Raw genomic sequence first — 17,578 nt, 5'->3', positions numbered from 1 at the left:
CTTCTTTCTTTCCTTCATTCTTCTCTCCCTCCTTTCCTTTCCTTCCCCTTCCCCTTCTCTTTCCCCTTCCCTTTCCCCTTCCCTTTCCCTCTTTCTCCCTTCCCTCCCCTTCCCTTTCCTTTCTTTCCTCCTTTCTTTCTCTTTTTCCTTCCCTCTCTCCTTCTTTCTTTCTTTCTTTCTTTCTTCCTTTTTTTCAGACAAAGTCTCATTCTGTTGCCCCAGGCTAAACTAGAGCACCCTGGCATAAACCTAGCTCACAGCAACTTCAACCTCCTGGGTTCTATCCATCCTTCTGCCTCAGCCTCCCACATAGCTGTGAGTACTGGCACCTGCCATGAAACCTGGCTAATTTTTCCACTTTTAGTAGAGACAGGGTCTCACTCTTGCTCAGGCTGATCTGGAACTCCTGAATTCAATAGCATTCAGCCTCCCAGAGTGAGATTGCAGGCATGAGCCACCACACTCAGCTTCAAAGTTCTTTCTTATTATTATATCTCAAATCAAAAGATATTCCTTGGATATCTTCAACAGGCAAGTTTCATTGAATTTCTAACAAATCACATCAGCTGTGGGAAGTTTTTAAATATAACTAGGGGAAGAAGGGACAACTAAACACTAATCAAGTCTGGAGTTGAAGTGTCCATTCACTCAACAACCACTTCTTGGGCACACTGAAGGTCCTATGGGGGAGCACAGCTGAAGAAAGAAGAGGTAAACCACTCTGCCACCTCTTATACTCACTCGTCTCCAAGAAGTGAGAAAAGACATATTTAAAGCCACATTTCAAAAGAGAAAAGATTAATAAAAAGTGAAAATAAGCTTCAGAGGGCATTTTAAAAGACTACAAAAACCCAAATAAAATGATTGTAAATACCTTAAGAAGAAGTAGATTTGAACTGATGACTCCTAGAATGACAGGCAAAAATGAAGAATGCAGATGAGAAGGACAGTCGTTTTAAGGAATAGAAGCAGTACACAAAATGCATGGAGAAAATGAGGGCATCTGCAGGGTACAGGGAAAGTAATCTCCGTGGGTTAAACATAGAGCGTGGGGAGAAGGGTGACCGCACATGACCTTGGGAAAGACTAAGGTCAGATAACACAGTATCCTGGTTATGTAATTTTTTTCTTTCCCAAATATTTTCTGATTGCCTGCGAAAAAACAGGCACAAAAGCAAGCACTGACGAAATTATCCATGAATACAACAAGCAGGGCATCTGTTCTCACGTGGGTTAAAGTCTAGAGTCTCGGAATTTGGATGATATTCAAAAAGCAAAGATTCTCAGTGCAGATCTTGAAGCAGTCAGGCTGAACTTGGGGGTGTTTACCTGAGCAGCGGAGTGCCGGTCTAACCACAGATACAAGTCAAAACAATTCATGCCACTTCCTCATGCGCCCTATCTCTGAATTTGCCAACAGTGTGCCTATTGAGAAATACACAGTGTTTTACAAAGGAAAATCATTTATAAATAGATACTAGGAAATTCAGAGCTAGAATAGGACATACGCTGAATAAAATGTTTTGCTAAATACGAGAATTACATGATTTACTCATAAACAACATATGTTTTATATGCTGGAGTGAAATTTGTAACATGTTTATCTAGAAATAAAAGTATCTATATATCACAATAGCATTTCTCTAGCTAATAATATTTGTACCAGTGAGCATGTATACTGAATTTGAAAGAAAAACATAAATGAAGTAGATTCTTTAAATTGATGTGAACCCTGATTAAAAACGAATTGTTAACAGTTTAAATTTCAAGAAGAAGGAAGAAGTGGGCTAATTTTTCATCCCCTGCTTCTTCTGGTAATTGAGATTTAAATAGGAGTGAAATTTAACAAGTTATTCTCCTCATAATAGGGGGGACATTCTGCACATTTTATATCTCCTTGGCGTTATCTTCTGATTTCCACTAAGACAATCACTGATCCACAAGATGATAGGGTGAATATTATTACTGAGAGACAGAACTGCCGCTTGCTTATCTGAGTACCATCCCTCAGCCTGACACAAAGCTCCCCAAGTTTCCGAGAAGACATTCTATTTCAGAGTTTATAATGGCCTATGTCCTGAGAGGAAGAGGTCAGGTATTTGTTCCTGTCTTACAAAACAGAAATTAAACACTCGAATTTGATTCCTGAAACAAAATATATGTGGTTTATTTTAATCTACCCACCAGTGCGTTCTTGTCTAGGCTAATACCACATAAGGACACAATATTCCTGAAGTAAAAATTAACAGATTTTGAAAATGATGAGTGTAGGAAAAGCTAATAAAATTTCGGTATTAAAATATCTCACTATACTTTATTTTAAAAAGTAAAAACGTGTGTCTGAGTATAGACAGAGAGAGAAAAATAAAAAGATGTGTGTGTATACATATATAGAGGAAAAAATGCATACATACACACACACACACAGGGTTAAAATAAGAGAACAAAACTCTCTGAGTATTTGACCCAACCTGATATTTGCTAAAATGTGGATGTATATTTTAATAATATCTCTCCCCTAAATTGGCCACTGGGTTTTTATTTTTTTTCATATCAGATGGAAAGATCTTTTAAGACTTTGTCGAAAAAGAAAAAAAGTTCTTGGCTGTCTTTATCAATCTATCAAAGATTCTCTAAGGGAAATTACACATCACGATGAGTAGCCTCAAGTTCATTTTCTCAGCAACCTAAGTGAGAAAATTTTTTTTCCCACAAAGAATGAGATACAGAACGAGAGCACAGAGTCTGGAGCCACAGGAACGAGGACGAAGCACCCCTTCTTCCATTTATTGCCACACCTCGCAAATCTTTGTCCATCCACAGGCTCTCATTTTCCTGCCACCTAAATGGTGATGTTAGTCAATAAATCTGTGTCACCTTACTATTATGAAATTTTTAAAAGGCAGGTATGAAGAATTTTATAAGTTTAATTAATTGTCCTTTAAAATTCCTTGTTTCTTCCTCTCTCTATTCTTGCCCCCAGTGTTGACGCGATAAAATAGTCAGGATATGGTGCTGTGTAAGAGGAGAGAAGGACAGCACTCCCTTTGACAAGGATGGAGGAGGCCCTTGGGCCCGACAGCACACATACAGGTACGCCACTGATTTCGAGGCATCTTACCATCATTCTTTATGGCTTTTTGCTGTTAATATGATCTTCTATGTAGAAAATACCAAAGATGCCACCAAGAGACTCATAGAATTAATAAATTCAGCAAAGTCGCAGGTTAAAATATCAATGTGCACAAATCAGTAATATTCCTATACACCAGTAACAGCCAAGCTGAGAGTCAAATCAAAGACTCCATGCCTTTCACAATAGGTACAAAGAAAATGAGATACCAATAAATATATCTAACCAAGGAGCTGAAAGATCAACATTGTTAAATTGTCCATACTACCCTAAGTGATTTATAGTTTTCTAGAAAAATCAGTACTATACTTTGTTTGCAATGGGAAAGGAGTCCAAATAGTCAAAGCAACTTTAAGCAAAAGGAACAAATGTGGAGACGTCACTTTGCCAGACTTTACACTACAATGTTAGAGTAACCAAAACAGCATGGTGCTGGCACAAAAACAGAGACACAGTCCAGTGGATCAGAACAATGACCTAGATATAAAACCGTTCTCATATTGCCATCTGATCTTTGACAAAGCAGACAATAACATACACTGGGGGAAAGAATCTCTATTCAGTAATGGTGTTGGGAAAATTGGATAGCAACATGTAGAAGACTGAAGCAGGATCCCTATCTCTAACCACTCATTCTAATTGACTTACAATGGATTACAGTCTTGAGTCTAAGACATGAAATCCTAAGAATTCCAGAAGAAAATGTTAGAAAAGCTCTTGTAGACATTGGTCTAGGCAAAGAATTTATGAAGAAGACCCAAGGACAATCACACCAATAGCAAAAATTAATGAGACTTGAATAAATTTAAAAGTTTCTGTATAGTCAAGGAAACAATCAACAGAACGAACAGCCTACAGAATGGGAGGCTATACATCTGATAAAGGCTAATAATCAGAATCTACAAAGAACCAAGTAAATAAGCAAGAAAAAAAAATAACCCTATAAAAAAGTGAGCAAGAGAAAGGAAAAGAAGCTTTAGAAGATTTACTACTAACATCCCGTTAATACATGAAAAAATGCTCACCATCACTGATCATCAGAGCAATGCAGATCAACACCACAATGAGACGTCACCTAACCCCAGAGAGAATGGTTTCCATTAAAAAGTCACAAAACACTTGATGCAGGTGTGAATGTGGAGACCAAGAAATACTTATACACTGTTGTTGGGGCTTCGAACTAGCACAACCATTTTAGAAAATATTTTGGAGACTCCTCCGAGAACTGAAAGTAGATGTACCATTTGATTCGGCAATCCCACTACTGTGTATTTACCCAAAAGGAGCAAAAAAATAAAATCATTTTGTCAAAGACACACTTGCCTTTAAATACTTATTGCAACACAATTCACAACTTCTGTGGAAAACAATATGGAGATTCCTCAAAGAACTAAAAGTAGAGTTACCATTTCATACAGCAATCTCACAACTGGTATTTTACCCAAGGGGAAAAAAGTCATTTTTATCATAAAGACACTTGAACTAAATTGTGCCGTTTATGGCAGCACAATTCACGATGACAGAGATGGGAATCAACCCAGTGCCCACCAATTCGTTAGCTTAATCAAACATGGTATAAAAAAATAAATAAAACATGGTATATGTATACCATGGAGTTCTACTTAACCATAAAAAATAAATTAATACATTTTGCAACAATATAAAGGGAACTGGAGACTATTCTCTTAAATGAAATGCTGCAGAATGAAAAAACAATCACCTATACCCACCATTAAATTGGAACTAACAGATCGGCACTCACACTCAGATGGAAGTAGAACTCCACAGAAATCAAGCTTGTGGGAGGGTGGAGAAGGGAGGGTGATATCATACTTAATGGCTACAATGTCCACTATCTGGGTGGTGGACGCCACTTATGACTTTGCCTCAAGCAGTACAAACGCAGTTTATATAAGCAAAACATTTGTACTCTGGTAATATTCTGAAATTCAAAATAAAAATGTTTTTAAATCATCAAGATACAGGAGAAAGGAAGTGGGATTGACAAATATATTGCCTCTAATTTTAAATGGCATATTCAAATTAACATAGCACAAACACTAACTCAGCCAATAATATAATAAACATTCAGTTTAACTGAGAAAGGAAATTAAGTTTAGCTAGAGCTATATTCTCATCTTGGAAAGTCTGTCTGTTATTGCTCAAAAAGAAAAGACATACAACAGAACAGAAACAAAATCAGTAGTAAAAATAATAATAATAATAATTGCACACTGACAGAAACTGTAAGACAGGCATTGAAAGTGGTAACAAAGGAAAACTTTTCTCACAGACTGAATAATCAATAAAAGGCAACCCACTATTTTTCAGCTTGTCATTTTCCTTTAGGCTATTAAATTACTATAATCTTACTTTGCGAATGGATAAAGACAGCTAGACATTGCCCGTTATATGCAGTGCATTCCTTGAATCTGCAATTCGGATACATTCGGTCCCTGTCTTTTGATTTTATCTTTATATACATATATACGGTGGCACATAGAATATCTTTTTTGTTTGTTTTTTGCCCGGGGCTGGGTTTGAACCCACCACCTCCAGCATATGGGGCCAGTGCCCTACTCCTTTGAGCCACAGGCGCTGCCCACATATAACATCTTCATATCCATATATATGAAAAAGTAATACAGTGGTATATATGCTTTAAATTTGTATATATGTAAAATATATATGTATGCATTTGTGTTTATATATGTGTGTATATATATAAATGTTAACTACATTACTGATGTATATATTATATATGTTAACTACAAGACAAATCCCACAGGTCCACCACGTGTGCTTTTCAGACTCTTTATGCCACGTGGACCAGTCTATCAGTCATTAAGTCTGACAGGTGATATGATTCCAACTAACAATAGACACGGCAGAGATAAGCTATAAGGCATCATTCATTATACCTTAGAGTCTGTGTAAACACACTGAATTGTTTTGACTTGCTAGTGAGTTATTGAGCCACAATAAATATCAATACCCAGATTCAGAAGGATGGTATAGATTCAGAAGGATGTACTCAACTTCCATGTATTTTCTCTAGAAAAATAGCTCCTTATGGTACTTTTAAAGTTCTCCACCGACTTCATCTTTCCAAACTATTTGCCATGAAATATGACCACAAATTTTGATGAGTGTTTAAATTTCTCTCTCCTGTTCCCAATTTTATCTTAAAGCTCTATAACAATGTGAAAAATTCAAAAAGTCATTAATTCCATTTCTGATAACGTTTGCATTATCTCTGATAAGCTTTAGTTGTAACTTTTTTTGCTACCACGTTTCCATTGACGCATTATGCCATCAATTTTTAAGTCAATTTTATTTTCTGTTGTTATGTCTTAGTATTTTAGAGCGTTTGACATATGAAGATATTTTGGCCTTATGCCACAATGAAAGAAAATATGAGTTCAATTCAGAAACCTCTTTTAATGACATTTTAAAAGAAAAACCACCTTACAAAAACTCTAATAGCATCACTTAAAATAGTCAAACACTAGGTATGAATTATGTAGGAAGCAGACATCAGATATAATATTTCCTATTAAAATATAATATTTTTTTAAATTTCTTAAGCAAATATTTTCCAGGGATTTTCAACCAGGGTCAATTTCATGCCCCAGAGTACACTGACACTGTCAGGAGACACTTGGTTGTCACAACTTGGAGTACAGAGGGTGTTTTCCACTTGCATCTGGTGGATAAACTCTACAGATGCTGTTAAACGTGATGGAGGCTGCACCGCGCAGCACTCACCGCAAGGAATTCTTCGGTCTGAAATGTTCGTGGAGCCTATAGTCAGAAACCCCACCTCATTTTCACTTAGTGGTCTCATTTTAACTTAAGTCACATCTCTAAAGACTCTATTGCCAATAATATTGTGACAAAGTTCCAATAGTAACACTATCAACACAGATGATTTTTTTCAACCAGCAAATAATAAAATTCAGAAAAATAATAACCGCTCAGATGTAGGTAGCATTTGCCATGAGCCATGTGTTCTTTGTTAGTTTGCTCAGTTTTTTCACAGTTCTATGAGTTGAACACGACTATTATTACTCTCACCCTACAGATGAAGAAAAATGAGGATTCAATTTAATTAATTATAGTACTCATGGTCACCCAGCTTTCAAGAGTCTGAGCCAGGATTTAAAACACAGCCTGCTAATTCCAGTCCAGATTCTCTTGGATACATCTCTACATTGTCCCCATGTAGATCAGAGAGGCTGCTTTCTGAAAGGAGGTTTTAAAAAGAGCATAATAGTTAATAAAATCTACACAAACCCCTAACGAGTCTCTACGGGACTATTTCATTCTTGGAGAGCAGGAAAAGTTCAAGCACACAGCAGGTATCATTAAATCATTATTTATTCATTTATTGAGATTCTTATTCCAGATTTAGCAAATGTACTCAAAATGTCTAGAAAGTGAAAAATGCAACTAAGTAAAACACATCACACTAACAGGAAAATGAGAGGAGAAAGCACTTCATTTGGGTATAACATTACAAATGTAAAAGCATGGGAGGGTAAGAGAAAGGCTCATCCAATCATAGAGGTTTCCCATTTTAGTACAACACAGATAAGTTACACGCCACGAACAATTCACTCAGAAAAAATACAAAACTCAGTAACTGGAAAGTATTATACGTTAGGTTTGCTATGACATAACAAATTGCCACAGAGTAAGTGGCTTCAACACCAGAAATTCATTTTCTCATAGTTTTAGAAGCTTGAAGTCCCAGATCAAGGTGTCAGCGTGTATGTTTTGTTTTGTTTTGTTTTTCAGGCCTCTCCCCTGGGTTGCAGAAGGCAAACTTCATGCTGTGTCCTCACATGACCTTTTTCTTGCTCTTCTTTCTTTCTTTCTGATGCCTCTGTATCTTCTTGAAAGGAACTCCAGTCTGACTGGATTACAGACTTACCCACGTGGCCGCATGTTAACTCAGTCACATCTCTAAAGACTGCATCTCCAGATATTCTAAGGGACTAGGCTTTGACACTTCGACATATGAATTTTGGAGAAAATTCAGACCATGACACATAGGAAGGAGAATTCCTTGGAAGACATGGGACTCAGTCTGTCCTTCAATTTTTTTTCTGGAAGACTAAAAGAGCAGTTTACCAGATACTGGGGGAACAAAAAACCCTCTGAGCTATTTATAGAATAAATGGAACTGTGACTTTGCAAGGTGGCACCACAAGTGGTAAACCTCAAGGGAGATGGTCCACTATCTTGAAACCAACTTGTGTCTATGAATGACAAGTTCTCATTGATAGTCCTGCAATGTTTTGTCTAATAAACATTGGGGTGAAAACTTACTGGACGGGAACCAGAAAGACTTCAAAGGTAATAATGTAAACGGGCATCGAATCTTTGTCTTAATCAGTGAGAGGAAGAGGTAAATGCAGTCTGGAATTCTTCTGCTTTCAGTCAACTTCCTTTGTGGTTGTGTGTCACTGTTTGTTTTTTGGGAGGAAAGAGGGTTGTTTGTTCTTTCCTAAGCTCGCAGGAATATCAGAACTGCTATTGAAGTTAAGACACTTGCTTTTTAGAATACAGGCTGCCTCTCTGCGCCTGCCAAGAAGCAGATCACAACTGCAGGACATATTTTTCTCTTCTCGACTCCTGAAGCAAAGCACTTGCCTCCCGAGCTGTCAGCGGGTCAGCAGAAGCACGACCAAGATGAGGGTCAGGTAGCAGCATAGAAGGAAAAGGACCAAGTGGAAAGATGAGTAAAGCAAAGGTCCAAAGAAGGGGTTTTTTCCCTGAGAAAACACAGCTAAGTGGAAACAAGACAAGACACAGCGTGGAAGCGATAAAGAACATTTCTTAAGTGTAAATAAATTACTAAAACAATTGTCTGTGTCATTTGAATGGAAATTTCTATTTTGTTTTTATTCTTTGCCCCTTACATCATCACAGCTATGTCTCCTCCCATGTCTTCCAACCGCAGGAACCAAAACTCACAGGGTTTGACTGTAATAAAATCCTCCCCGTCAATCTCTACCCCATCAGTCACCCCCAAACAGCTCTTTCATCTTTTTCATCGTGTGGTTTCATTCCCCTTTTCAAAAAGTTTGAGTCAATTAAAAACAAACTCACATCTCTGAATTTTCTATTACTTCCAGCCATAATTTGGTCTCACCCTACTGATCTTTGTTTCATCTTTGTCACATATTACTCAAGCATAACTTGAGCTGAATTATAAGGGCGAGGGTAAAAAGTAAAGAGAATAAAGTGGCATCGGCTGCCAGAGGACTGACATTTCATTTGGGGGAGAGAGGAAAATAATTAATAAACAATAAATAAGAAAGAAAATTTAGGAAGTGTTTTGCTCTTTACAAGTGATTATGCTATTGCCTGAGAGACTGCTTTAGACTGAGTGCTCCAGAAACTCCTCTGTCAGGCTCGACTCCCGTAGCTCAGTGGTTAGGGCTCTGGCCACTTACACCTGGGTTGGCAGGTTCGAACCAGGCCTGGGACTGCTAAACAACAATGACAACTGCAACAAAAAAAACAGCTGGGCGCAGTGGCAGGTGCCTGTAGTCCCAGCTACTTGGGAGGCTGAGGCAAGAGAATAGCTTAAGTCCAAGAGTTTGAGGTTGCTGTGAGATGTGATGCCACAGCACTCTACCGAGAGTGACATAGTGAGAATCTGTCTCAAAGAAAGAAAAAAAAAAAAAAGAAAGAAAGAAAGAAAAGAAACTCCTCTCTGCAGAGGTGACATTTAAGCTGCTACCAAAAATATAAGACTAAATGCTAATGTTATGTTACCTTGTGGTCTGCTAGTTTGTCTTCTCTGCTGACTGTAAAATATTATTTTGAAAGTATGGATTAAGTCCTCAGAGCAGTACTTAACATTATTAGCACTATATAATAAGTATTCGGCACATACTACACATTTCTAAGGCAACTTGAAAGAAACGCAATGCTATGTAATTATTAGGGTAAAGTCATCATTTTCATTTTGCGTGCAAGGTAACAGATGAGAGAAGTTAAAGGACAAGACACATTAAGATTTCCTCCTTTGTAGGACTCTTTCCAGTCATCAAAATATAATCTTTGTCCTCCTTTTAAGCACTATACAGATAATACAGATAATAAGTCATTTTTAAGTCTTAGAGTTGATATATTTAGTGTAAAGACGCAGGATAAAAAGAATGTCACTTGTGAGTTTTATAAGTCAGTTATAAAACATTCCAATTTTAAATATTAGATCTGATTCCATTCAGTAAATTTATCAAATGCCTAGTTTATATGAAGTAAAAAGAAAAAATACCATTAAGTCATGGTGCTAATTGTCATAAGGTTTACAATCTAATCAGGAACACAACCGTGGAAACATCTAACAAAATATCACACTGTAAAAAGGTAAAGTTTAATGAAAACAAAAAGGAGACAGTATGCAAACATTTAAAGGACTGTTCAAGGCACAGAGCAAAAGAAAATAGAACTGTCCATTGTAGTCTTATAGATGCTTACAATCCCAGGAAAAATTATCAGTATTCTGTTTAGCTAAAAAAGTAGGTGTATCTTGTTAAATGGACAAAGTCCTTTCACTTACTCTGAATTTTTATGTCTGATCTCTTAAAAATCTGTAAAAAATAAAATTAGCAATTGATTTGTTGGTGGACATGAAGTATGGCAATAAAATATCTTAGACACAAGCTTACAGTGGGGAAAAATAATCATACCTTAGTCAAATCTAATTTTTGACTAGTATGAAAAATTCCACAGAAACAAAGGAGAGCAATAATATCTATACTTGAATTCAGTATTATCACCGTCATCTCCAACATCGTGATGATTCTGAAATATTTCCAAGATAAAGTTTCCTACGTTAGCAAAAAATATTACAAATTATACCCTATATCCTAAGAGAAAATTTCTATATTATCTCTATAAATTCCTGATCTGTTTAAAAAATTATACTCTTAAAAGGATACACTGGGCTGAAAAAATCATCAATAGGTTTTAGGGATATTCAGAGAACTTAAATTAATTTGTCGCACATCTCTTTTCTTGGACATGAATGTAACACTGTGTTTACATTGGTTTTCATTAAGTCAGTCCTAATATTTGTCCAGAGAAAAACCTCACAGAACATTTTTTAAGATAAAAGAGTATAATTTCAGATGCTCAAGAGATATATTAAATTAATAAGTGAAATAACTGCCTTCCAAGTCGTAACTGTATCTTCCATAGGCAGCTCCTGCTACTCAAAGCAGAACTTGTATTTTTGGCCAGATCGCTCCTGTTTATCTATCCAAGTCATATGGCTGGAATAGACCGGAATTCCTTGAGGTCACCCATTTCAATTCCCTCTTCCCTTCTCATCATCCCCACTGTCATTTTCTTTAGACCACAGGCTCAGTTTTTCACCTTTGCTTGGGTCACTGAAATGTTACTAAATCTCTTCGATTCTGCACCATTTAATTCTTCCTTCCCACATAGTCATGGGCATGTTGCTAAGATTTACATAGAATCTTATCTTTTTGCTTAAAATACTTTCATGACTACCCATACTTTCAGGAAAATGGACAAATGCCTCATTCTGGTATTTAAGTTTGCCCACGTTCTACCCTCTCTTGTCAAATCTGCAGCAGGTGCATCTCCCAGCTGTGGTTTCACTCCTCAGCCATGCCAGAACACGGCCTGCTGTCCCCTTGGCTGGCCGTCTCCCTCCTCTCACTTCTAGAATGCTATTATTGCCTTGACCTAGAAACGGGCCTTCTCCACTTGCCTGTTCCCTTCCCTTCCTTGAAGGTACACTGCACGTTTCTTTTTCCCCAACAGTAGTTTATGTTCTTCTTACCTGCTGCCTATGTCTCAGGGCTTCGGTATTCAGTTGAATTTTTGGTCAGGTCATATGTCCTTCCCACCTCATTATCAATTTTTCTGGGGCAAGACATGGCTTTCAGCTCTACATTTCTAGGGCCACTCACAGATTCTAGTGTAAAGTCATCACTGCATCAATGCTTAATGCAATTAGAAACTGAGGGAAATGCTGTACTTTTCTTCATCTTCACAATAGTTTTCCTAGTTGTGAAGTGCCTTAGAAAAGAATTTTCAGCAATTAAGTTTCCTTGAGACTGAGTAGAACTCAAGGGTCGGCGAGAACTGGGTGTAATTGTAACTAGCAATTTCATATTCTAGTGTTTTACACTATAACCAGGTCAGTTAGCAAAGAGAATCTTTTTGGATATTTCTAAGCAGCAGGATAAATTTGAAGCAAATTTAAATTTTCAAGAATTATACACATTCAGGAGATGTGAACTCTTCTTTTTTCCCCCAGATCAGTGATTTTCAGCTGGTGTGCTGCAGCACACTGGGGTGCCGTGAGAGAATCTTAGGTGTGCCATGAAAATTTTTAAAGATCATTAAATTATTTTTGAAAGAAGTTCAAAGCACAGTAAGTACATTCTTTCTTTTACTTTCTTTCATTTTCTTCTATGCTTTTCTTGATCAACACAGTTTAAGTGTGCTATGGAAGTTTAACTATAGGTTCAAGTGTGTCGTGAGATAAAAAAGGTTGAAAACACTGCTCTAGATCCAAGAAGCTGGATGCCATGCCCAGTCCCTCTGGGTGAAGTGGGAATGTGTGAGGATGACTGGTTTCTGGCCTACATCTCAACCAAAGACAAACACACTCGGCCAAAAAGATATATGTACATTTAAAAGAAAAAAACGAACAATCAGGGTAGGGTGTTTGGAGACAAGAACAGAGGCAGAAGTAAGGTGGGTTGTCCAGCCTCTCCCCCTAACCCCCCGTGACCCAACTTCCTACTGGGTTTCATCCATGACATTCAGACTTTACACAAACATATCAAGGATCAGCCTGGAGAAGGTAGCTACTTCTACATCCTATTCCCAAGGAATTCAAAGGTCTGTGTAAAGTCTGGCTCAACACATTGCCCTTCATTTCAATTCTTCCTCCACAGTTGACTACAGGAACAAAGACACATGAACAGAGGCAGATTAACTGAAGAAGCATTTTATATGCATTGTGTGGGAAAGATAAGGATCCACTGAGGAAAATGAGTTAGAGGACAGGGTGAACCTACTCATGGGGGGGGGGGGCGGAGGAGCTGGGCCAGACACAATGAGCCCTCGGTTCCTCTCACTCACAGGGGTTGCAGGTTTCATCAATTCTTGATGGCCTGGAGTGGTACTGATAAATAAGGAAGTACTATCCCAGGGCCAGGCATCCTGGTGGTAAAGCCACACCAGATGTGTTGTCTGGTAAGGGGGAAAGCACCTGAAGCACTGGTTATGGATAGGACAATCAGTAAAACTGATGGCATCAGATTGGCATTGGGTAGATGTCCTGATTTTCCAAATGACTAATGTCTGGGCCTACTGCTTTCTATTACAGAGTTGAGCTCCTGGATTAAGACAATGCTTGGAAATTGCGGTTGGTCCACTGCCTGTCCAGGTGTGTCCACTGCATTGGAGATTTGAACTGTGGCAATACTGACACTGAGTGGTGTGGTCCCAGGAAGCCCCATGTAAAAAGGCACTTTGTCCTTCCTAGAGATAAGAGAAGACCAGATGGTGACAGCATTGGAAGTAGAAGAGATATCCATAGCATCGGTGTCAAAGGGAGGCATGGATGATAGTATTACAGAGGTTCTTCTCACCAGAGTGTAGGGACTGGAGGAGCCCTGATAGGAAGGTTCAGAGAGACGGAGGCCCTGGGAAAAGAGGCCCTCTGCTGCTGCCCATCAGGGGTCTCGAATGTGGCTTCTAGGCCACAGAAATAGTTAAAATTTTAAGTGGGGCAACAGACCATAGGTGTAGATGGGCTGATGGGGTCTGCTGCCTTTGCAGGGCACCTGTCTTCTGTAGTACAAAGGGATCTGTGAGCGTGGAGGAGAGTTCATATGAGAGGTTGAAGGAGAGCTGAAACTAACAGCCATAGAAGGGAGAGTAGCGTCCATTTTAATGACTTCAGGGTCTAACGTACAGTGCCAGGTCCAGTGGGCAGATGTGCTTGCTTTGATAGTAGACATAGCTGCTACAGAATTCGGTAAGCATGTTGTGATAAAAGCCGGGTTCCTGACAGAAGGGACTGGAAGTCAAGTAGGGAAGAAAAGAGTAGGAGGGGGAGGGAAGGAAGGAGCAGGAATGGAGAAGGAAGGATGAAAGGAGGGGAGGAGAAGAACGTAGAGGTGGGGAAAGGAAAAGGAAAGGAAGGAGTACAATGGCTGGGAAAGAGAGGAGGAGAAATAGGGAAGGGAGGAAAAGGGATAGGGAGGGAGGAGAAGCGTTCTATAAAGAAAAGGGAGTCTACAAGCATGAGTGTGGAGACTCAGTTCTGCACCAGGGTGGAGTCAATGAGAAATGAGAAGCTGAGATGAGTGAGCTTGGGCTCCATTCTCCTTGGGTGGAATCCCTGCAGTGGAATGAGCCCTAAAAGGAAGAAGCAGTTCTGCAGGAAGGGCCAGAAGTGAGCTACGGTTTGTTAATGTTTCATCAATTCTTGATATGAAGGAAAGTGGAGGGACAGGCAGGACCAGGGTACAGCAGTCAGGTAAGCCAAGTCAGAGGTAAGAAGAGCAACTGGGACCTGAGAGGTGTATGGAGTGGTCAGGCACTGGGAGGAGTCTGCCACAGCAACAGGTGGGGAGAGAGAAGGCACAGGCTGGGTGACACTGCAGCTTCTCATGGCCTATCTTGTCTTCTGGAGCCTCTGTTTTATCAAGCAAAATTTTAGTCTTTCTTTGGCACTCAGTGCAGTCCTCCAAGGTACTTCCATCTTCTTCACAGCTACACAGGGAAGCTGAATTCATAGGTGGGAGCAGCACTGCTCCGTCCTACCATAGTGGCAGCCACACTGGCAGTGGCAGCAGCAGTGGCAGGGACATCTTTCTTTTGCAAGACCCTTCCTTGGCAGCTCTGGGTGAAGAAGACCTCCTCAGTCTAACATACGCTGCTCCTTGCTCTGCATCTCCTGCCCTGACATCAGTGCCTGGAGGTCTCCATGCGGGGATTCTATGACTGACTTCTCCAGTAGCCAGGAGCAGCCTGGGGTGGGGCAGGTGGACGCGCTGTATCTTGGGCAGGCATCCCAGGAGACAGGCCTCTTCCAGCCCGGCTGTGTGAGCTCGTGACTGTATGGCCCTCAGAGACGGTCATTGGGCATACCTGGGCCTTCTCACTCCAGTTGTTATCCAAGTGGTTGAAGGGGAGCATTCCCTCCGAGAAAGGCCCAGGTCTGTACTCAGCCTCTGGGGTGAGAGGGGAGGGCTGGGTATTTGATAATCCCGTGTTGGTAGGAGGGCCCCTTCTCCTATGTTCCTGCCCTTCCATCTCCAGGAGGTCCTGCTCCTCCTCCCATCAAATTCCTGGGTTCTTCCTGGGACTCCACTTCATTCTCCTTCTCGCCGGAAGAGAAAAGTGACTGGGTGATGTCAGCTTTGTTGCTCAGACTTAGGTGGTGAACGCTGGAGAGTGACCTTGCATTGGAGAAGAGGGACGCTGTTGGACCCCAGGTGCCCTAGCAGCACAAAGTAGCCAGCAGGGGCACGGCTTCCTAGATGCTCCAGGCATCTACCCGGGATACCCTGGGAAGGACGCCCAGAGGGGACCGCACAGCCTGCCAGTTGGGATCCGGCCTCTTAGGCCCATGTAAGCTCATAAAGGCAGACGATCTCGCTGTCGGTTGGACAGCCCGGGGGACAGGGCAGGAGGGTAAGGAGGGTGACCACCATCGAGGACAGGAGACCCGGCTTGCTACGACGTCAGGCTGCGCGCCCTACGATACCTGGAAGAGGCCAGGAAACCGAAAAACCGAGATCTCCTGCCTGCTGGCGTCTTCAGACACTGAGCACGCACTGTGCAGGGCAGCGTCTGTGACGTTTCCGCATCGCTGTGACAGAGAAAGGGCGCGCCAGGTAGCGTGGGAACTTAGCCCACAGCACGGAAAACAGGCGCCGCAAGGCGAAGGGCGACTTCCTGCTGCTGGTGGCAGGTGTTTGGCATGACCTGGGCCACCGAGTGGGGAATGCCGAGGACTGGGGGAGTCCTGTCGCCAGAGCCCTTCCCGCTGAGGTACCAGCCCTGCAGCGTCCACCACGGGGCCTGGGCCAGGGTCAGGTGCGGGGCCCAGGGGCTGCGGCGTGGGCCCCTCTCTCCACACCCTTTGGTCAGGGGATCGGAGCTCGCTCAAGACCCAACGTGGAGGCTACGATACTGCCAGGCTTCTCTGGGGACCTCCACGCCTCCGTGAGCCATCGCCCCCGTGAGCCATCGCCCCCAGGGTCACCCCCGCCAGCTGCCAGGGTCGGAGGAGAGAACGCGGCCCCTCACCAGATCGGACGCTGCTCCCTGTGATGTTACGGTAGCCCTTCCCAGCAGGCAGCGTCTCTTCATTTGTTTTTACAAATTTGATAAAACAACAATTAAAACCTAGGCTGTGTGATTCCAGAGCTCGCCTCCTGGTCATGTGTATGTGATGTATTATCTTTTTTGTTTTTTCGGTAGTTTCTAGGGTACTTAGCACCATAGCGTATCTATACGAAGCACACCTACACCGAGAAGGTCTCTATTCCAACTCAAGTTGTCATGGCCCACTCTGGGCTCCAGACTTCTCAAAAGACATGCAGCAGGTCGACCAACTGTCAATACAGCATTATCTCACATTTCTCTCCTAATGGAGTCTTGCATCCCAGATTTTCTTTTTGGTCTGTTTTCAAGGATCTACGTATGTCAGGACTATATTATAAATTAATTTTGATCTACCCTGAAAGAAATTCAGCCATGGATTACTCCATAGCACTAAGAAGCCAATTTCTCTGGCCTTCCTGCAATTTGTCTAGAAAGCACGTATATTCATATATTTATAAATGTGTAGTGGAGTAATGTTTAAAAACCATTAGGCATGATTAATATGTTACAAATTGTTCTTAGCCCTCAGCTCAGAAGATTCCCTTTACAGTGTGTCAGAGCAATTTTGGACATCTAGCCCCTACAAAGTTGGGGTGGTTAGGACACAAAAGGTTTTCCTCACATTCAAATTCTGTTTGAAAAGAGGATAAATAGTACACAGCCTTTCTAACCCCTCCAAGAGCAGAAATTATTTACAGTTAAACCATGTGAATTGATTAAATCATGAACGTATCCACCTCCTCAGGTATTTATAATTTCTTTGTGTTAGGAACTTTCCAAGTCTATACTTTGTTACTTTTAAACTATCTCCCCCGAAAGTAAAAGTAAAGTATCCTAATATTGTTGATTACAACCACTCTGTTGTGCTATCAAATATTGTTCACTCTAACTATATTTTGTACCTGTTAATCATCCCTAATTTATCCTTCCTTTCTGACTGCCAACCACAGCCTCTAGTAAACCATCTTCTCCTCTGTCTCCATGAGATCATTTGTTTTCAATATTAGCTACCATTATGTGTGTGAACACATAAGATTTGTC

General features: G+C 40.7%; 1 protein-coding gene and 1 non-coding gene across 5 annotated transcripts in view; one reads left to right on the top strand and one right to left on the bottom strand.

Annotated features, from left to right (window-relative positions):
• The window catches only part of GALNT13 (polypeptide N-acetylgalactosaminyltransferase 13), a 520,150-nt gene that overhangs the window by 378,615 nt on the left and 123,957 nt on the right, over positions 1-17,578 (bottom strand). The gene's annotated exons all lie outside the window — the stretch shown is intronic.
• LOC111727248 lies at positions 3,013-3,132 on the top strand. The gene has a single exon (XR_002774846.1). It is a non-coding gene; the product is annotated as a U6atac minor spliceosomal RNA (small nuclear RNA).

This window comes from Otolemur garnettii, unplaced genomic scaffold, assembly GCF_000181295.1.
Source record: "Otolemur garnettii isolate 467f Iridium unplaced genomic scaffold, OtoGar3 scaffold00098, whole genome shotgun sequence".
NCBI lineage: Eukaryota > Metazoa > Chordata > Mammalia > Primates > Galagidae > Otolemur > Otolemur garnettii.
The sequence above is the reverse complement of the archived record's forward strand: the minus strand, read 5'-3'. Positions and strand labels throughout refer to the sequence as shown.